Source organism: Saccopteryx bilineata, chromosome 4, assembly GCF_036850765.1.
Source record: "Saccopteryx bilineata isolate mSacBil1 chromosome 4, mSacBil1_pri_phased_curated, whole genome shotgun sequence".
NCBI classification, from domain to species: domain Eukaryota; kingdom Metazoa; phylum Chordata; class Mammalia; order Chiroptera; family Emballonuridae; genus Saccopteryx; species Saccopteryx bilineata.
Genome location: NC_089493.1, coordinates 115,015,034 through 115,037,889, shown reverse-complemented (window position 1 = coordinate 115,037,889; position 22,856 = coordinate 115,015,034). Strand labels below are relative to the sequence as shown.

Genomic DNA, 22,856 nt, shown 5'->3' with positions numbered 1-22,856 from the left:
TAACTAAATAATTTTTTAAATGCACAATTCTAGTAATAGGAAAAAATAAGATAAGGGAAAAAGGGTGAAAAAATAGAAATTTGATAAAATAACCAAAATTAGAGTTAAAGAAAAAGGGAAATATATAATTTTAAATACATAAGAACCATAAAGTAAGATGGAAACAGTTGCATCAGTCATAGACTAAATGTAAAGAGACTGACTTCCCCCATCACGAGTCTATTAGACTAAATTTAATTTTTTTTAATTTATTCATTTTAGTGGGGAGAAAGAGAGGGAGACAGAGAGAGAGAGAGAGAGAAGGTGAGAGGAGCAGGAAGCATCAACTCCCATATGTGCCTTGACCAGGCAAGCCAGGGGCTTCGAACCAGCGACCTCAGCATTCCAAGTCAGTGCTTTATCCACTGTGCCACTACAGGTCAAGCCTATTAGATTGAATTTGGAATTAACAAATGCATATGCTGTTTACCAAATATATATGTGTGTGTGTGTGTATATATATCTAATTATAGAAATTATAATATATAATGTAAAGAATTATAAACTATAAGTGTATACATGTAACATATATATAATAATTGGCTTAAAAGTTTTTATGATGTTTACCAACTCTATACAGAATTTAATATATATTAAAATAAGGTGGTAATAAAAGATTTAAAGCCATGACCAGGAAAGAAGATATGGACAAAGTAGTAACAGAAATATATATATTAAAATCAACCAATCAGGAGTAACAATATATACAATAAGATCAAATTGATAAGAAATTTGCAATTTAAAACTAACAGGGAAAGAATCATTACTTAATCTAATGTTAAATGTCACAACTAATAACAAAAACATATTGTCATTAATCAATATGCAGTCAAGTACAGAGCAGATAAAGTTATAAAACAAATCAGAATCAAAATAAATTTGAGAAACATGCTGTTGTGTGGGAAATTCCAATATATATGTGAGATGTAGGTAGTTCTACATAATAGATTTTTTTTCTATTAAGTTATAAAATAAGACTGGAAGAAATTAAAACATATAATCAACACATGATTAATAAAATATAGAAAGTCTTTCATTCATAGAATAATAATTTTTTTCTTATTTCTATTAAACATTTACAAAAGTTAATGTAGTTGGAAGGCAAAAACAAACAAACAAACAAAAATCCCAAACTGAACAAAACTGTAATTAAAAATGCAGAATAATACAGGCCATGTTAGCTGCACTTTTTCCCATAGTTATAAATAAATAATCCTGAAATGACAAGAACATAGCAATCCTATTGTTCAAAGAGAAAACTAAAAGGAAAATTGCTAACTAGCTATGTGTCAATGACAGAAAACCATTTTATACTAACATCTATGAATACAGTGAAAGGAGTACATAGTGGAAGCTATAAACGTTAAATACCTTCTATAATAAGGAATGGATACAGAAGTAAATAAATAAAAGAAGTATTCATCTAATTTATTTTAATTTAATGTAGGTTGCTGAACTCAAACCTAAACAACTGCTTGTTAATCAATATAAGAACTGTAGAACTAATTCATTATTACTTTTCATTTCTTCCCACGGAAAGTCTTCCAAACTAGCCTGGCATAGCTGCACAGAATGGCACTGGAGAAGCAATAAAATATGCAGGAAATACCGAGTGGAACACATCATGGATCATTCAATTCTGGAGTCCAGAAATGAGTTTAGTAGATAATCCACATGTATCTGTTGAATGAAAATATAGCACTTAAACAGAAATGTGGCGGCAGAGGCGGCGGCAGTGTGTGTGTGTGTGTGTGTGTGTGTGTGTGTGGTGAAGATTAGGTTCTTTCTAAATAAGATAGACAATGATCAGTGATTTATACAAGATGATATATTCTGTCCTGTACTAAAAAAAAAAATCTGGAGTGAGGCAGCTCAGTGTGTACTTAATGACTTTGCTCATAGACTCAAGTTCTTTACAGCTACCTTCCCTACCATGTATTGCTTGAGCTCAAGATCCAAAATATCAGCTACAGATCTAGTGGTCACATCCCATGCCTCGCAGAAGAAAAGAGAAGGTAAAAAGTGCCTGCTAGTTGTCTTTTACAGCAAGATATAGGATGCTGCCTCCTAACACTTCTGCTTACATCATATAGTGATAGCCCATCCCTCCCTATAAGAAAGGCTGGGAATGTACTCTTTATGATGTATGGCCCCTCCCTCCAAGCCCACAACTAAAATCTGATGGTTCAATAACTCTGGAAAAAGAGGAGAAAGGATATTTGGGACAACTGCTGGTCCCACAGCGGGAATAACATATAGCCAATTTCAGATATGCTGCATTATTCAATTTGATTACGTTCAAATCCTATTTACAATAAAATTAAACAATAATTTCCATAAAAATAACATGAACAGAAAAAGAAAGATGCTAAAATTTAGGAGATTCTGTTTTACTGTAATTTTCTACCTAATTGGAAGAAACAACAGGGAGAGAGATCCTCTTAGGTTCTAGAACATAATACTTGGCTTAGGGTTAATCAACTCCCAACATAAAGCTTTCTACCTTGGTTTTTGCTATAATGACATTTCTGAAACATTGTTTTTATGAAGCCTTAAATACAATCAGTGTTGACTGAGAGAAGTTAAGAAAATGTTAGAAACCTGAAGCACAGATCAAAGATAGACCTAGTTGAATCCAAAAACGTGTATTACATAGAGGTTCCAAACGTATGAGGATTTAGGTCTTCACAGGGCTCAGGCTTCTAGGTTCCTCTTTAATTGATGTCTAGTGAATGAGGATTTGTGAATTGAAGTTATTTTCTCTCAGTTGCCAGGTAGGTAAGCCACACACACAGCCTTGTTTGAACTCTGAAAGAAGGCCCCTCATCACTCAAAGAAAGCCAGAGAACAAGTAAGATAAACATCATCTTGTCTGATCTATTTAATTATTGGGGTAATGTGACACCAGAGCCTTTGGGATCTAATGAATGTAGTTACTGAGCATCAACACGAAGGAGTATAAAGGACTATCTGTGGTCCATGACGATGAGCAATGCATATTACACTTCTGGAAAAAAAAAACCAAAGTTTATCCTTTTATCCTGCCCTAATATCAGAGAAAATTAAAAATAAAATATTTTTCTTTGAATTATTTAATAGAATAAAAAGATTTCTGAGTGGCACAGGGCTTCAGATCATACAGGTTTGATTTTTAATAAATTTATGGTCATAAAATATAGCAAAATGTCACACTTGCTTCTAAACCTAATTATATAGAAAGAACCACAATTGTTTAATCAAGCCACAAAGTTTAACCTAAAAGTTTTTATACTCCATGCATAAAACATGGTATTTTGCTAGTCACTAATACTGCTAACATTATTCATACTACTACTAATAACAATATAACTTACATTTTAAAAGATCTCTACAGATTAGAGTGACTACTTGGTATATGTCCATAGTGTGATAAGGAAGAATTCGTGTGTAGAGCAAACAAGAAGCTTAGGGAAGCAATGAACAAAAGAGAGGCTGAACATCAAAAAGGGTTTCTCTGGTAGCCAGAGAACAGAATTTGAAGGAGACGGAAAGATCATGGTGAATGCGTTGCAAACAAAAGAAAATCGTGGGGTGAGGATGGGTATTTCTGAAACTACTATGCCTTAAAAAACTAAAAGCCTTCAGTTTTTCTTTTTTATTTTGGCTGCAGCTTTTCTTTGGGCTTCAACTTTAAAAAATTCTCTCATCTCCTGTGTGAATAAACAGAGAGAGAGAACTTAACTAAAATCAGTGCTTATCTTTAACAATGTTGGTCTTCCTGTATGTCTATGAAACTGTACAGTAGGATCTGCTAATATTATTTCAAATCAAAGGTGACAGAGGAGGGTATAGCTTGGTGCAAATACACCAGAATTTGGGGATTCATGCAGATTGCCCCATGGAAGGGTTGTATTTTGTAGCGTTACCAAGGTATTAACCATGGCCTCCAAGCAACCAGTAACAGGATTTTACTTCTTCAATGGTTTACAAAAAGCTTTTCTATTTCATCACTGATTTTAATCCCATGACAGGTTTAGAAAATACAAAAAGACTTTCTTTCTAGTTTGCACCTCCAGTTCTTCCATGGCCATATGCCTCGGAGCCCCTGTACACAGGTCTCCTATTGACCTGAAGGTTCTCCTTTTCTCCATTTATTATCTGGTCATCTCCATCTGATCCTCCAACAATCATTCTATTGGAAGCTTCCCCTCTCCCATAAAGTTCTATTATGTCCTGTCCTCTCCACTGACATACATAGCTTCACTGAGATTCCTTCTGTGAGAGCACTTAACATGTTATATAAATTGGCTATTTCTATATGGTTACAAATGACTGGTGTGCTGTCTGATTCAGCGTTCCTTTATCCTCACAGGTAGCTCACTAGGATTCCGTTTCTCATGGAAGAAGGTCTTTGGGCTGTGCAGCCACTTTGCTCTCAGAGGCAGAATCTTGGGAATGCTTGGGATTGCCCACCCTACCCAGCGCCTCTTAGCCAATGAATGATTAGTGTTGATAGGAAAGCCAGGTCTCTTGTGCCCAATTAGAGCAGATCCTGAAACATACACTGCACAGTTTCTTTGCAGGATCAGGCTGAGGCTAATCTAAAAGTCACAGCCTTGCCTGGCTTCTCCTCTTTCCTCTCCTGCTTTCTTGATTCATTAGCAGTTTCTCCTGAGAGCACTTCCTTAACAAATCACTTGCATGTGAATCTTCACCTCAAGCTTTACTTGTAAAGAACCTGACCTAAGACATAACTCTTTTGCCGTTAATAAACCCTAAGCCATTATAACAAGGACTATTCTTGATCTTGGGGTCTCCAACCCAAAGCACTGATCCTACCTAGAACATAATAGTAATTAACGCAACCATTGTTGTTTGAATGGATTCCTAGCACTATAATTCTGACAATGAAAATGTAAATTAGATAAAATCCCACTCCACAAAATACCCACAACATACAGCAATAAGTTTCAATAAATTGAGATATTGACTTTTTAATAGTCTTCCAATGAAAGTTGACTCTTCATCAGCTTTCTTTTTGAAATATGCACAGAGGAGTTATTATTTCAATTCTATAACTTTTAATTAATTTATATTAACCATTTAAATATTTTCCCATTACTCTTTATAAGCATAAAATTATATTTTGAGCATGAGTTGTTGAAATTAAGAGAAAAATAGCAAATGATACCATTCTAGTGTCAATTTTAAATTATGAATTAGCCATTAGCAGGAAAAAAATAAAGTTCTTGCTAAATGGGAAAAGTAAATTTACAAAGACAAATTTATTCATAAAAACTAGAAATATTAGAGAAAAAAACAAAAATAAAAATAGAAGAACAGGTAATGTGAGTTATGAATTAGTTTATCTTAAAAGCACCCACACTTTAGAATAGACATGGAATGCTAAATGAATCAGTGGGGCAATATAGCTGGTATTAAAAATATCAAACAGTATGCTAAATATATTCAAGTATCATTGAAATGTAAAGATTTGACTTTATTTTTTTATCATGTCCTAAATTTTTAAGAATTACAAAAGTTCATAAAGCTATAGAAAAATAAGGGTGCCACCAGGTGGTAATACAGTGGACAGAGCATCGACCCGGGCACACTTAGAACCCAGGTTTAAAACCCCAAGGCCACTGGCTTGAGCATAAGATCATCAGCATGACCCCACGGTTGCTGGCTTGAGCAAAGTGTCACTGACTCAGCTGAAGACCCCAGTCAAGGCACATATGAGAAAGTAATAAATAAACAACTAAGGTGCCACAACTAGAGTTGATGCTTCTCACCTCTCTCCCTTCCTGTCTGTCTCTCCCCCTGGTGAAAGAAAAAAATAAAAAAAGAAAGAAAGAAAGAAAGAAAGAAAAAAGAAAAGAAAAGAAAGAAAGAAAGAAAGAAAGAAAGAAAGAAAGAAAGAAAGAAAGAAAGAAAGAAAGAGATTGAGGGAGGAAGGGAGATTGGGAGGGAAGGAAGGAAGGAGGGAAGGAGGGAGGGAGGGAGGGAAGGAAAGAAGGAAGGAGAGAAAGAGAGGAAGGAAGGAAGGAAGGAAGGAAGGAAGGAAGGAAGGAAGGAAGGAAGGAAGGAAGGAAGGAAAGAGAGAGAGAAAGAAAGAAAGAAAGAAGAAAGAAAGAAAGAAAGAAAGAAAGAAAGAAAGAAAGAAAGAAAGAAAGAAAGAAAGAAAGAAAGAAAGGGATTGAGGGAGGAGGGAGGGAGGGAAGGAAGGAGAGTGGGGAGGAAGGAAGGAAGGAGAGAGAGAGAAAGGAAGGAAGAAAGGAAGGAAGGAAGGAAGGAAGGAAGGAAGGAAGGAAGGAAGGAAGGAAGGAAGGAAGGAAGGGAGAAAGAGAAAAAAATAAAGGGAAAAGAAAAAGAAAAAAAAAAGAAAGGAAAGTAGAGGGAAAAGAAAGATATTCTCTAATTTTTCTCCAAGGCAAATAGAAAGAGATTTGTTTAGAGACTTCCTCTCTGGCCTCTTCTGCTTAGCCTCCTTCAGCAGTTCCTACTCACCTTCCTGACCACAGAATGGTTGAGTGTCTTAAAGCTCGGTCCTTTCTATCTACACCCACATCCTCAGTCACCCCTCCAGTAGTCTAAACATAATTTATGTGATTATAACTCTTAAGATGGAATTTATAGTTCAGACCTTTTCCCTGAATTCCAGTCTGCATGCAACAGTATCTACCCTCAGAGGCAGACTTAACGGCTAGTGCACCGGGTCGCACCCTGGGCCCCAACTTCTGAAGGGCCCACAAAACCCCAACTTTACATTTTTTTCTAATGACACCAAGTTTGGTTTCATATGTACAATTGTAACATTAATAGTACATAATATTTTTTTTATTTATTTAAAAATATAGTTAACATGTATTTTTATTTTCCTTGTCTCTCTCTTTTTTGTTAAGGGGTCTAATATTTTCTTCTGTGCCCAGGGCCTCAACCAACCTTAATCCACCTCTGTCTACTCTCCATTTTCAATGTAACATCCCAGATACTTCCTGATGTCTCCTCTAAACCAGCTCTTCCAGTTTTTCTAATTTCAGTGAATGACAACACTAGCCTTCCATAATTATGCAGTCACCCTCCAAAGAGAATGTCGAAAAAAAATGTAAAATTGTATTAACCTTAACACCAAAAAAACTACCAGATCTCTAATGTACTTTAAAATTTGTATTATAATTTGAGCAGTAGCATAGCCTTGACAGAATTTTCATGCTTTGTCAGAGGTCCACAGACCCTTCACAATGAAAACATAAATTAGATAAAATCCATTCCACAAGGCAGGCACCGAATTCAGCGATGAGTCTGATGACTCATGGAGGACTTATAGGACTGTACAGTCATATTCATGACTATGACATACTGCGGTGAAAGGATACACAATAAAACCAACAAAGGGAAAGGTGTATGGGACAAAGTTTAGAGGAAAACAGGTACAAGCTTCCAAGAGACCTCTCTCCATGGAGTCATACAAGCGGTTCTTAATTCTCTCTGCGTTGTTAATAAAAGGTGCAAAACGCTGTCTACCAGAGAAGCTCATTAGAGACTCCACTTTACTGGAAGCTGGTCACATAGGCACCTGCTGTCTGTTAGAGAATGGCGAGACCCTTCCTGAAATCCAAATTCTCAGATGCCAATCAAGGAAGAGCCAACCTGCAAGCAGGCCTTCCTAAGCAGAGTATGCTCAGGCCTGCAGAGTCAGCTGTTTCTGCACACATGTATACTTGGATCCGACGTGTTCTGTGGGCATTTTGAAGAAGTGCCTTAAAAGAGAAGAAGGGCATAGGTGCATTTATCTATTCCCCTTCTCTTCCTCACTGTCTGAAATGCTAACTTCAGGAGCCATCTTAGACTGAGGGTCAACTACAAGGTAAAAGTCATGTGCTTAGGATGGGTCTTTCCAGACATGAAGCCATCATACCAACTCAAAATTCTTGCTATCTAAATTTGTTTCCTAGACAGAATTGAGGCTTATCTTGCTCAACCTACTATCATTTCTGAATTCAGTTCTTTGCAGGTAAACACAATTTGTCATGAAAAAATTACATTAAGCAAAAATATAAGACAATCCTTTTAACATTTGAAGACTCTATAAATAAAAGATCCACTGTTTTTCCAAGTGCAAAATAATGAAAGTAATACTCTTGAAGAAACAAGTAAAAGTGTCTCAATAAAGAACTGCATGTCCTGGAAGCGGTATGTTTAAGGCATCTAAAAGATTTGAGTGCCAGCTTGTGAGAGAAAGAATAACTATTAGTTAAAAGAGAAATAAAACACTACCCTAAACTAAGTCTTCACATCTAAATCATCAATATGTCAAATTTTTTTATGAAGGAGAAGGTGCTGTAATGGCATCCAGTATATTCTAAACACATTTATTTTTTGTTACTTGAGTGAATAAATACATTAGAGTAGTCAAGTTTCACTATAATGTTTCTTCCAGAACTCTAAAAAGCTTCCCTGACTTAAATCTAGCACTTTTATATTTAAAAATCAATATTTATTTTACCACAAATTTTACAAGTTAAGGATATTTTTTTAGTGTTCCTCCTGAACAACTTTCCATCTTCTTTCTTATGTGTTTCTTATGGGAATTTTTCACCATCATCCTCAGTCTCATTAAAAGTGAAGCAGTAATCTCTAATGGTTTTTATAATAAATATAACATAAATGAGCAGTTATTGCAGACACTGCAGAGTATTAGAAAGGTAATAAAAAATAAATTGTTCTAGTTTACTCACTGCAAGATAGCACTCTACCACAGTCATATTTAAATTTATTCATAAGATAACCAAATGAACTTTTACCTGGTAAGGTATTAAAAAACAAAAAATGCCAGCACACTTATAGAAAAATAAGAATGTCTTTTGACATTAGGCTTGACAGAGATATTTGTCATTATGGTTTGCTAGTGTTCTCTTAATAGATAAATTTAGCCAGTTCGTGCCAAATATATAATTCAGTGAAATTCTATTTTGTTTGCTCTAATAACAAGAGGGCCAAAGAGAGAATCACCTTCCTTGGGGAAGAAAGTGGGACTGGAGATTGAATTAATAATCAATCACATCCACATGATGGCATCTCACAAAAATCTTTAAACTGTGGCATTTGGATGGTGTCCACATCAGTGAACATATCTCCCCTTCCCCCCACACCTTCAATGCTGATAGAGGGCATGCCAAACTGTACAGACAGGCTCTTGTGCTCAGGATCCTTGTAGACCTCACCTTCCGTACCTCTTCACCTCCTTGTTCATGTATATCCTTTATAATAAACCAGAAAACGTAGGGCTCTGGTTAGGAACAGAATGGGAAATCCCAAGTTAGGCAAACTGGATGTGAGTCATGAAGGGAGGACTGTATTTTAAATGCAGGCACCAAACAGGAGGATCTTAGTTCAAACAAAGTAAACTTTGGAGTAGACCTTCTTACTGTAATTAAGAATCACCGTGTTCAAAGATGGATCAGAGGAAAATGGAAAAGAGCAAATTGTTATGATTGGGAGTTATCCTGGGGGAACTATTGAAGTTGATTCTGTTATGAAACAACTAAGTGTAAATAAACTGAGATTTCCCCATAGTTTACCATATCCAACCAAAACATTTCTACAGTGTAGGCATTAGTCCTTAGCCAAACAGGAATAACATAGATCTAAGTGCTCTGGTGTGCCACTGGGTGGCTGGTCTTTGAGGAGCTGTAACATGAATCTAGTAATATTTCCATTTCAGAAAGGCCAGGTTGGCCCTGGCCGGTTGGCTCAGTAGTAGAGTGTTGGCCTATGTGTGGATGTCCCAGGTTCAAATCCTGGTCAGGGCATACAAGAGAAGCAACCATCTGCTTCTCCACCTCTCCTCCTTCCCCTTCTCTTTCTCTCTCTTCCCCTGACACAGTGATGGCTCAATTGGTTCAAGCATGTCAGCCCCAGGCGCTAAGGATGGTTTCACCGAGCCTCTACCTCAGGTGTTATAAATAGCTCAGTTGCAAGTATGGCCCCAGATGGGCAGAGCATCAGCCCCAGACAGGGGTTGCCATGTGGATCCTGGTCAGGACATATGCAGGAGTCTATCTCTCCTCTTCTCACTTGTAAAAAGATAAAAGAGAAAGAAGAAAGAAAGAAAGAGAGAGAGAGAGAGAGAAAGAAAGAAAGAAAGAAAGAAAGAAAGAAAGAAAGAAAGAGAAAGAAAGGCTGATTGAAGTTCTTTACGTTGTCAATTTATTAGACCTTTCCTCTAATCAATTAATTGATAAATATCAGCTGTTTCTAATAGCATATCTGCCCAGATTAAAATAACTAATCTTTTCTGACATTGTTACTTCTTCTCTATATTTCCCAGATGCTGGAATTAGGTGTAAAAAAATCAATGTTCCCTTCTTCGCAATCCTTTGTAGTCAGTGACAGCTGGATATCACCATGGTCATTTATCAATGAGCTAGATAAGTTACAGCGTTTTCACACTTTGTCCTGCCTAAGAAACCCCCTGACTGAAGGAGGCAAGCAGAGATGACAGTCAGTTCATTATTGCCAGGATTGATCAGCTGGAGACCCTAAACAAATGTACGATTCTGCCCGAAGAAAGTCGTGGAGCTGAGCTAGATTCCCGAAAAGCATTTGGAAATGTACAGAAAAAGGTGGGATCCAGACCAAAACAGGCCAAATGAGGAGATTCTGGCAGCCCACCCCAGATACCAGTCATGCTGCCTCAAATATGGTGCATGTGACGATGGGAAACTCAAACCACAACCACCATTTTTGCTCAAAAGACAGCTATTGACACTGAAGAGAAAATATCCTAATCACCTCAATCAGAAAGTCCTGGAGAAACAACTGCCACTCTCCATGACAGTTCATTCAAGATGGAGAGATCACTGTCATGTATTCTCAAAGCTCTTGTGTCAGACATTCTGCTGCCCCAAGGCAGTCCCAAAATGCTGGGCAGAGAGACTGAACTAGAAAATGACCAACAGTCATTATAGGTTTATTCTGTTGGAACTAGAGATTGTCTATGTGCTACAATGACAGCCAACTAATAAAACTCAGAGACTAGACTGTTTATCGTGACCAGAGTTCACTGGAAATGATTTATTGGAGCAATTCTACTCTCAAAAAATTATGAGGTTTTATGCCTTTCCGTAAGTATAGAAAGTTTGTACTCGTCGTTGGGAAGAGACCATTTCTAGGCTTGCATGTAACAGCAACAATGAAGGCTTTGTACCTAACTTAAAAAAATAAATTAAAATAAAATAAAAATAAAGTTATATTAATTTAGCCTATAACAGTATTTTAGAGTGAATTATTTTTATGGGCACCTAGAATTGTAAAGGGAAATGATATCTCCAATTCCTATGGGTGATTATCAGTCTTCAGAACAATCTGTATCTCACACTTTGCCCCTAAAATATTTGAGCAACTTTTTAAAAAACAAGAACAATAACACATTTAATGAGCATCTTGCAACATTCAGAGGTACAAATGACCTGTGCTCAGAGGCCATCAAATTGAACAAACACTCAATTCAACATCCAGTTGATTGAAAGCTATCAACAAGAAGACATAAAAGAACTAAACAAAGGCATCAGAAATAACATACATGAGTGGTCCATTTTACATGTTCAAGCACATGGCCCAATTTCAGGACCCATCTATCAGAAAGTATTAACAGTGTGCTAATATTGCACACAGTTGAAAATCTTCAGCTCACTAGATTAGTGCCAGAGTCAAACATTGAAAGAATTTATATTTAACTTGATTGGTGGTAGCACAGTGGATAGAGGGTCAACCTGGAACCCTGAAATTTCTGGTTCAAAACCCAAGGTCATTGGTTTGATTCTGATGTCACCGATCCCACTCCAGTAGAGGCACATATGAGCAGCAATCAATGGCTGCACAACTAACGTGGAACAACGAATTAACGCTCCTCTCTCTCTCCGTCTCTCTCTCTTTCTCTCTTTCTCTCTTCCTGTCCCTCAAAAAAGAAGGACATATGTTTCAAATAAAAAAAGAATGCAGTTTCGAATAAAGCTTAGAAAGTAAAGACATAGGAACTAATATTGTGTTGGATTTTGTACTAGGCACTTTGCACAATTGTCTTTATAACAGTCCTACAAGTAAATGTTATTATTCTCAATTTATAGATGATTAAACTGAGATTCAAAAGTGTTAATTAACTTTCCCAAGACCATACAATTGGCTTTGGGATTTTAACAAAGCATCTCTATTTCTACTAAACATAACCAATATTTATTAATGGCTGACCCTGGTAAATACTTTAATATGGTATCTCATGTAATCACCATAAAAATCATATCAATTAGATGCTGTATGTCCAATTTACAATGAGAAACTGACACTAAAGACAGCAGAATGATTTCCCCCAACTTGAAAATGGAGGAGCTAGAACTGAAGTCTCACTTTATCCAAAGTCACAGTCTGTTTTTAGTCTCATTCTGGTGTCATTAACAAAAACAAACTCTGGTGGATTTCATTCAGGTTCGTTCAGAGAAACTTTCTCCAAGAGCAAGAGAAAATGGATGGCCACCCAGAGCACACATTATACAACCTTACTGACCCATTGTAACATTTTCTGTTTATATGTATATTTCTACTAGAATTTTTTTCCTAATTGAAATGTGGAGATGAAGGATAAAGCACAAAATTATCCTGTATAATATCACCTTGGGATTCTTGGGATTGACTGTTCCTGAAAGAAAAAAAAAAAAGAGGAAAGGGAATATGAATTTGTCTTCTGAGCAAAGAAAGAATTCTTAAAATTAAAAGAAAAGGTCTACAAAGAAGCTAAAACAGTGGTTTCCACAAATAACAGGAAATTTACAGGATGACCAGAAAGATAAAAACTACATTTACCAGGTTCCCATGTAGTACTAAAGTTACAGGCAGAACTTGGGTTTTATCAGTAACAATTCAGAAACAAGTTAAGTGGGGAGAGAGGCATTTTGTAAGGAATTCATTTTTCTAGGTGAGAATTACAGTTCGCATGGTTATGAAGCAGAAGCAAGGCTTTGGGAATGGACTCATGGCCTAGCTCACAAATAAGGCACTTTGTTTTAGAAGCTGCTGGTTGGTGAAGTCACTTTGTGATTCTAACAGAGAAAGCAATTCCTTCTGAGGGCAAAGGCTGTGGTGTTATTTTGTGACTCATTCCCATAGTCCCAAAGCTGGGATCTTCTCCTGCAGCTTTTATTATGAATTTTATAAGGAATTATCTAGATTAATCCATTTATACTTAACTTAGCTAGACTAGATTCTGTTATCCGTACTTGAACTGTGACTGATAAACCCCTTTTCTTCCTGATAAACCCTTCATGAGCCTCTCCTTCAATGCCAAGCCCCACCGAGTAAAAGTATAAGGTTAACTCCAGGGCCTTCATTTTCCAAATGCATCCCATTTCCTTGGAACCTGTGCTAGTATTTGCCAGCAACTACAACATAGATTCCACCAGTATAAACGAGCATCATCACATCCAACTGTCCACTGCAACTAATATATTGACACAAAATTTTGGTTACCTAAGTATTATCAATTTTTAAGTTTAAATGATGTTTTCCAATAGTATAATTTTAATGAGCAGAAGAGCGATGAGGGAGAATAAGTCACCACTGGTAACTAAAGAGAGAAGTGGCCCCATTAATAGGATATAAATGATCAGAAGCCATATCCTGCTAAGTAGAAACATTATAAGGAGCTGTATATGAATATGCAGACACTACTTTGCATGACGCATAAAAACTTGAGTGTGTCTTCAACTGAGTTTAGTAAGCACTATTATAAAAGAGCTTCCTACTCAGTATTTAGGATATCAGTGTACTTAATTTCCATGAATTATTTTATAAACTTTAAAACTAAACATTTCCTGTTTCACAGTAAATTATGTTGCAAGTTTATCTATCCCTGTAAACATCAATAGCTACACAGGAACTCATGAATACGTACTTAGTTTAATTCAGACATAAATTCATCAAGATACAAATGAATGTCTATTTCACAAGATGTAGAACCAACTGCATATGAAAGACTAAACTATATTTCAGGTAAAATATAAATGAAATATTTATTATCTAAGTGATATATCACAATGTATGTCATAAATACAATGCTTACCATAAAGATTTTTTTATCCCCCCTCCACCAACTTAGTTTCAAGCCAGCAAATGTGAAGAAATAGATTTCATTTGCATCAGTGTATTTGCCTTAATTTTAAGAGGAAGAAAGTCATACTTTACAGTTTTTGGCCTCAACTGTCACTTTGTTAAATCTGTCTCACTGTTTGAAAACTCTCCACAAGACACAAATGAGTACAAATGAGAGATTGCCAATCATGAAATACAAACAAGAGGCTGCTCTGGAAATTGTAATATGAAGCACAGAAAAACTACATTTCTTTAAAGTTTATCAAAGGAGCCATTTAATGTTCCTTTTCTAAAAGGCAGAAGACTGACCTAACATCATACATGCCTTTTAACTGAGACTCACACTAAGAAATTTCTGAGGACATTTCACTCCTACCCCTAGGGTTGGGGAAATTCAAACCTTTATAAAATCATTAAGTAGCGCCTTTTCCAATGGACTCACCAGGACTCCATACTTGGTATTCATGTCCTTTTGGAAAATAGGTGACACAGATGAAATTAGATCAGCCTATCACCCCTGAGAATGAAAGGTAACCCCCAAAATGTTTTGGTCTATCTGATCAGTTCAAATATAAACCAATACACACAGCATTGAAAGTATTTTATTTAAATATCTTTTTCTTTTTACTAACTTCATTTTATACATTTAAATAACAAAACCAAAATCACATAAGTGACTAAGATACAATAGCCAGTCTCCCATAATTACTGAATATTGCCCCAATAATGTATATAAATATATGTATAAAAATATATGATATAAATATATATTCAATATATAATTCATATTTTATTATATACATGCATATCTATGAAACTATATTCATAAGTCCTGTAATATAATAGTAAAAGCGTTAAGTAGCGTGAGGTAGATTATAAATACCACCAATTAAGGTTTGGATATACCGGAAACTTCAATTTCATCAGTGCTTTCCATATATTGCATTCTTTAAGCAAAAAAAACTATAAAGATCTATGATCTTATTATTCCAAACGTATATCAATCCATATTACTTCTATTGATATGGCTGTTCCATTGCAATCCTGAAATCGACATTCTTTCTTTTCCAGAGGTGTCTGGTGAAACTGGTGTGGCTGATAGTGATTTTTGCGGACATGACTGTTCCTGATAGGGCTGTTACTGACATGTTACAATGGCATGGCTGTTAGTGTTGCTGACATGACTGCTCCATTTCTGGCAATACCACTTTTGGTTTTTTTGTTTCTTCTTGCCTCTGTAAACCCACCCACTTGCTTCTTGCACAGTAACTGTGTGACTATAAAACGCCCCAAGAAACTACCCGTCAGTTCTCAGACTTTCAGAGTGTTAACTACTCTGGGCCCACCAACATAATAAACTAAGCCTAATGCCAAGAAGTCCCAAGATATCAAATATACTCAGGCAATACTTCCTGGCAATGGCAAATGCTGAGGACACAAAACCCAAAAAGAGATCAATGTATGCTAAATGTATGAGGCAATAGGAAGTGATATACTATTCGTGATGCTAACATGACACCTCAAGAAAAGAATTTTCTCATAAACTTATTCAATCATTATTTCATGTGTGGACAAAAATGGGGTCACGTGCTGAACCTGACAAGCTCTAGGAAAGCCTACATGGTGTCCTTACAGACTCGGGAGCCTAAAGTAACCACACAGGATGGTCTGAAATTAAAACATTTTTACTGAAAGCGGTTTGTTGTGGGTAGTCATGTCCTAGGGAGTTATTCTTTATCTGAATGAAGCTCAATGATTGCTTTGAAGCCTGTCTGTTGCCTTTTGCACCTACAATAATGTACCTGATAACATGCCTTTGAAATGTAAGGGTCAGGTCTTCTTTTCCTGCCCACCTCAGGGTGCAGCCACCCCACCAGAGCAGGAACCACAATCCTCTCATTGTTACTGTCATCAAGTTAATTAACCGTGAACTATCTTATTCCTGCTTAAGTAATAAAAGTTTCAGTACAGTAATTTTTATCCAATCCCAGAGATTTCCCAGTTTTGCTTTCTCTCTCCTCCCTAATCTATCACCAGATCAATCAATTTCATATAACCCCCTAATATCTCTGTATAAAATAAATGGTGAAACTGCCATTTTCTGGAGTACTTTATCAATCCGTTCCAATTTTGCTTTCCAGCAATTGTAGAGTTCAGCTCAAATAAACTCTTAAAAAAGTCTTATACGTTTGAAAATTTCTTATGATGACACATGTAATCTTGTTACAGGTCTCACTAAAAAATAAATATAATTCACATAAGAAATCTAGTAAATAGATAATGCTAGATTTTATCAAATGGTATTTTAAACAGATATGTAGTTTTATTTTTCTCTAACATTCATTTGATGAAAATATTTATTTGATTTTTTTCACTTCAGGCAATTACTGTATATTTACTTGGTTATCTTAATTGTCTATAAGTAGGAAATTAGTGTTCCTATGTGTAATCATCTAAACATATAACTATGATATCTAATTATATAAATATAGACTATATTAAAATGATCAAAATCTTCATTACTTCATTGATTTTAAAAGAGTTCATGATATTAAGTATCTGAAAGATAAAGGCTCCAGCATCACTTATAATTCCATTTTCATACTGCTTACTTTCCAAAAATAACTTAAAATCTGGGCAGGAAATAAAGAAAAGATAATGACATAAAACTTACATGTCCATATCAGGCCACAGAGTAACTTTTGCTTTATTACACACTATGGCATGCCAAAGTGCCTATTAGTGAAATCTCACCATTATTTGACACTTACTTAATGTATTCATTTATAAGGAAATATGATATTTCTAGGTCTTCTGAAAAAATGACTTTTCTTTTGTTTGCTCTTCAGAACTAATCATAGAAAGAATAATGTGAACAACTGATAGCAACTCAAAGAATGTAGACAGAAAGAGATCATATAAACCTTTCTATTCCCCATAATCTTCACTAAGTGACTAGATTATTAATACCACCTATCTTCCTTAGACTGGACCTTTTGAAAACAGCAGAGCCAGAGGCAAGGATTAGAGCATTGACAGCTTCTTTGGGAGGTGCAAACCAAGGGAAATGAAGTTGAGGAAATAAGGTGGGAAGGGGCAACTGAGATAAGAAAAGATGTGTGGCAATGCAAGGACATGGCTTTTGTGATGTGTCTTTTTGCTGTATGCAGGATTACCTGGAAGCTTTGCAAAGAGGAAACATATTTTCACTGTGGTTCTCTGAGAGGAGAAACAGAGAGCAATTTATCAGTCCTATCCCCTCCTGTCTTCTGCTTCCTAATTGTTTTGATTCACAACAAGAACTAATGTTTCTAAGCTTCATCACCTGGTCTCAAGCCAGATATGAAGGCCTAGAAGTGGCTTTGGGTATCAAGGACTTTATCAAGTCAATACCTGGGTCCAAGAGTAAAAAAAAAAAAAAAAAAGAAAAGAGTGAAGAATCAATGGTACAGAGAAAATGGTGTTACAAGAGAAAACTCAACTATGGGGAGACCTGTAGTTATTACAAAGGTGTTCCAAAAAACAAAGCTGAAGGACACAATTAACTGTAGCAGGAAATGTTTAGAAGCAGTTAGTGTTTGAGGAAAGTCATAAATGGATAATACTGATGGAGATTTGAGAATCATATGCTTTTTCTGGGATGGTTGAATAGAAAGGATGCTTTTCCCCTTACATTTTGTAAAAACAATAAATAATGAGTTGGGTAACGTAATGCCAGTAGTCGTGGCCATTATCAGAGCCACCTGGCCCATGAGGGTTCGTATTTAATTCAGACAGATGGTAATGAAACAATGGAGCCAAGAACTGGTGGGCCATTACCTTTAATCTTAGCTTGCACCCAGCGGGCAAAAAATACACACAGTGGGAAAACCCCCCTTTACATTCAGGGATCCCAAAGCCCTTGACTCATCTGAGTTTTCCTAGAATCAAAGGTGTCACCAGCCTTATTCACCTTTGTTCCCCATCTCCTTCTCTATGTGGAAACTCTGTACAAACTGGCTTCTCCTTCAGCACTCCGCCATCTTGGCTGCCTCTCCTCTGCAATACTTATGGCAGGAACTGAGAGGGAGCGAGCCCCCAGTATGCTTTATTTTATAGTATAGAAAATTAAAGCCTTTAAGCTAATATACAAATAAGGAAGCCTCTGATACAAAGCCACCTATCTGAGGCATAAATGGGTTCCTCATAAGAGTGCATCACCCCCACCCCCATCATGCAACAGTCAAAGGTGTGGGGAAAAGCTTAGTTTTGAAAAGATCTTAGAATTAAAACAGTGGGAAAGGCTTAGTCTTAAAACTAAGCCTTAGGCTATAAGAACTTCGCCAGCTTACAGCCTTTCTTCAACACCCAATGCAAACTATAAGCGAGCAAACATATACATCATATTTACAAATTTATTTGACCAACAGGTAATGATGTCTTCTCAAATGCCTCCCTAGCTGCTAGGTAAGGATTAATGATGCATCCCATTGATAATGGTTAGATGAAATGAATAGCCTCTTCAATGCTTTTGCAGAGGATAATAAAAGGATATAGTGACTTTATCCACATTAGCAAAGTGTTAAAATACCTGTAAGGCCAGTGGCCATCAGGCCATGCAAGTTCATATTAGATTCAGACAAGAAAGTAAAGGAACTATGGAGACGAAGGATGGTGGACCATTCCGTTTATTAAAGTCCCGTAAGGGTGGCCCACAGGGGCCATTGCTGTTGTGGCCATGCAGGTTCAGGTTCCCACTGGATTCATACAGAGGGTAAGGAAACAGTGGAGCCAAAAAATGGTGGGCCATTCCTTTATTAAGGTCTCACACTGGCCGACCAGGAAACACACAGGGAAAACACTTCCTCCCGGTTCCACAACCAGGAGCATCTTCTCTGGCTCCTCTGTCAAAGGCCCCACCTGTCTCAGTGGAGCTCGCAAAGCCCCTCACTCTGGTTCCCCATCTGCACATCTTCTCTTTCACTGCAACATGGCTTCTTCTTCAGCATTTGCATTCTCTCCTCTCTCACTCTGCAGACACGGCTTCCTTCTTTGCACAACTACCTGAGTCCACAAACACCCCTCCTCCATCAAGCATTTGCAAAACTATGGCCCTTCCCAAGCAGGAAGATAATTTACAGTTTCACAGTCCACATATATCTGGTGCTGCCCAGCACCATTTTATAACAATAAAAGTGAGCAAACTCAAAAAAAAACAAATTTTACAAACTCATTTGCCCAACAATGTGCAAATAGGCAGGGCTCCCAAGACCCTCAGTTCTCTCTCTCTCTCTCTCAACTCTCCCAGCAAAACAGGCTGGGGGGGAAAACGCTTTCTCCAGCAAACAGTAGCCCCTCCAAGCAGTCTGCAATTTGCAATCTGCCACCCTGAGGGCAAACACCTACAGCCTTCCATAGACCAGTGGTCCCCAACCCCTGGGCAGCAGACAGGTAACAGTCTGCAGAGAAAGAATAAATAACTTACATTATTTCCATTGTATTTATATTTAAATCTGAACGATGTTTTATTTTTTAAAAATGACCAGATTCCGTCTGTTACATCCGTCTAAGACTCACTCTTGATACTTGTCTCAGTCACGTGATACATTTATCCGTCCCACCCTAAAGGCCGGTCCGTGAAAATATTTTCTGACATTAAACTGGTCCGTGGCCCAAAAAAGGTTGGGGACCACTGCCACAGACTATACACACATGGCCCTGCCCTAATTGAGCAAACCTAAAAAACATTTGTTACACACTTGTTTTCCCAACAATATCCAATAGTCAACTTTTTGAAAATATTAAAAACAAGTTAATATGTAGTATCAGCTTTTGTGGGGGGGGAGGGAAAGCTAATATGCCAAGAAAAATTTTTCCTGGGCCAGGCCATAAAGTACAAAGGAGAGTCTTCAAGAAAATGAACTCTTTGACTTTGTGTGCAAAACTTGCAAAGAATGGATTTAATCTTTCCCTCTGACCCAGTTCTTAGAAATTTGTTATTGAGTTACCTCTTGACATAACTTACTAGTGCAAATATCTTGAATATGCAGCACTTACAGTATTCAGTTTATATAAAAATAGCTATTGCCTCCCCTAGAGTAAGGCTAGCTTTCTCTTTCCCATAACCTAAATCTCATGTAGACAGACTTATTATTAACTCAGAATGCCAAAAAATCTGGTGCATGAAAAGGGTAGTTTTGCAAAGAAAAGGTCACATTTATTGGCTTGATCCAAGAAAGTTAAGTTCTGATATCTCAAACACCTTAGTTCTCTGATAATAGAAAACAAGCCAAATTAGCAAATTGAGGACTAATTTCTAATATATAATCAACTGTTTTTGCAACACTTACTCCCCACATTTCACCCAGGCCTCTCAGGCCTTACTTATCTCAAGCTTTCCCTTACAGCCCCAAACTCACCTGAGACAATGTAGTGAGGAAGAGAAGGGCTTGTAAACACGATTTTATACGTAAAAATGATATTTCTCTCCATTCATTACAACTTGGGGTGAAATGGAAACAAGAATCAAGACATTCTTTATGTAATGAGTCAGATTATCACTCTGTACCACAAAAAATATGAGAAGCCAAAGATCTGGTACGCAAATATCTCTGTTGATAATTGGATTTAGATGTCCTTGAAGTTTGTCCAAAAATTAGTCAATCAAAAATCCTTATCTATGTATGTAAAACTGTCTGTTCAGCTAGTTCCTCTGAACAAATTCTTGGATCATCTTTACCTATGCTTGCTCATTTTCTCACCCTTCTATACAATCTACCAACAAAACTTTCACTCAAAACATATTTAAGCCTGATCAGGCGGTGGCACAGTGGATAGAGCACTGTCCTGGGATGCTGAGGACCCGGCTTCGAAACCCCAAGGTTGCTAGCTTGAGCGATGGCTTGAGCATGGGATCATAACCATGACCCCTAGGTCACTGGCTTGAGCCCATGGTTGTTACCTTGAACCCAAGGTCACTGACTTGAGCAAGGTGTCACTGGCTTGAGCAAGAAGTCACTGGCTTGGCTGGTGCCCTCTGGTCAAGGAACATATAAGAAAGCAATCAATGAATAACTAAGCCACAACTATGAGCTGATGTGTCTCATCTCTCTCCTTTCCTGTCTGTCCCTGTCTGTCTGTCTCTCTCACTAAAAAAAATATGAAAAATAAAATATATTTGATCTACTCCCTTCTCAACTCCACGCATCAACACCCTAGCCAATGTCACTGTCCTCTCCCTGAACTGAGCACCTGACTTCCATTTTCAATCCTTCTAAATTACTTCCCAAATTGCAGGCAAAGTGATCCTCTTAAAACACAAAACAAATTCATATCACCTCTGCATCAACCCTTCTTTGGCTTCCCATTGCCAGTAAGACAGAACTCAACTCCACCCATCAGGCCCCATTTCTATCCTCTCAAGTCAAATCCCCCAGTAGTCCCTGCCCTCCAGCCACACTGACCTTCTTCTTCAAACACCCCTCCTCCTCTTGCTTCAGGGCCTTTTGCATTTGCTGTTTGTCCTCTTTCCTCCTAACTTCACTCATGGCTCTGCTTAAAGGCCATTTCCTCTTTGTAGCATTCCCTGTCGCTGATATAACATAGTACTTTTTGTTATTCTCAATCACTTTATCTAGTATAGCCTCCTTCAGGGTACTTAGTGAATACCAGAGACCTGAATATATAGGAATTTATTTATATAAATAAATAATTAATTATTATGGATATATTTATATAATTACATAGAAATACTATATATTATGATTTATATATAAATAAATAATTTAGATAATTAAATAAATTTATATAAATGAATCCCCTCTCCCCCACCCACCCAAAATATAAACTCCATGAAGCCTGGGACCTGGTAGGTTGTCTTCATTGCCTATCTCAGAACGAAAATAGTGGCTCACACTTGGTAGGTGCTAAATGCTCACCTCTGTTCCTATGGCATCCAGCTGCTTTTCTTTACAGCTCCCTGGGTAATCATTACAAAGTATAAACCACCTCATTAACACCCATGTAATTCTGAAGGAAAGCTGTTGTCTACTTAAGAAACTCAACTTCTTATATGCTCACACACAAAAAAACCAACCAAACAAAAAAACACAATAAACCAGGTTACCCATTCAGCAATAATAAAAATATCAACATTATTAATTAAAATGTTTGTGGTTTAAGTTACCCTATAGACCTCTCCTAATAAATATGAAAACACCGTGTTCCCAGAAGGGCATTTGGTTCACAGAAGTTTTGTGAAAAGACTCTAAAGCTCAGCAGTTTTAGGAAGAAAATAAAGTGAAAGGTCGGTAACAAAAAGAAAATATGCCTGACCTGTGGTGGCACAGTGGATAAAGCGTTGACCTGGAATGCTGAGGTCGCCCGTTAGATACAACTGGCTTGCCTGGTCAAGGTACCTATGGGAGTTGATACTTCCTGCTCCTCCCCAGTCTCGTTATCTGTCTCTGTCTCTCTTTCTCTCTCTGTTCCTCTCTCTCTCTCCCCCCCCTCTCTAAAATGAGTAAATTTTAAAAAAGAATGAAAAATTTAAAAAAAGTATTCTGTTAATTTCTCCACATCTATGGAGGTAAAAACAAAATAAAACATAAACAAAAACCTCTTTTTTTTTAGCAAAATGTGACTAATTCAGAGAACTGTACATAATACAGAAAAATTTAGAAGAATATTTTCAAATAAATGGAAAGTAAAGATGA

The 22,856-nt window shown here is 36.9% G+C and overlaps 1 protein-coding gene and 1 pseudogene across 1 annotated transcript in view; one reads left to right on the top strand and one right to left on the bottom strand.

Annotated features, from left to right (window-relative positions):
* MDGA2 (MAM domain containing glycosylphosphatidylinositol anchor 2) overlaps positions 1-22,856 on the bottom strand; it is a 1,032,115-nt gene that overhangs the window by 484,159 nt on the left and 525,100 nt on the right. The gene's annotated exons all lie outside the window — the stretch shown is intronic.
* Positions 7,615-10,991, top strand: LOC136333955 (tubulin-specific chaperone E-like; annotated as a pseudogene).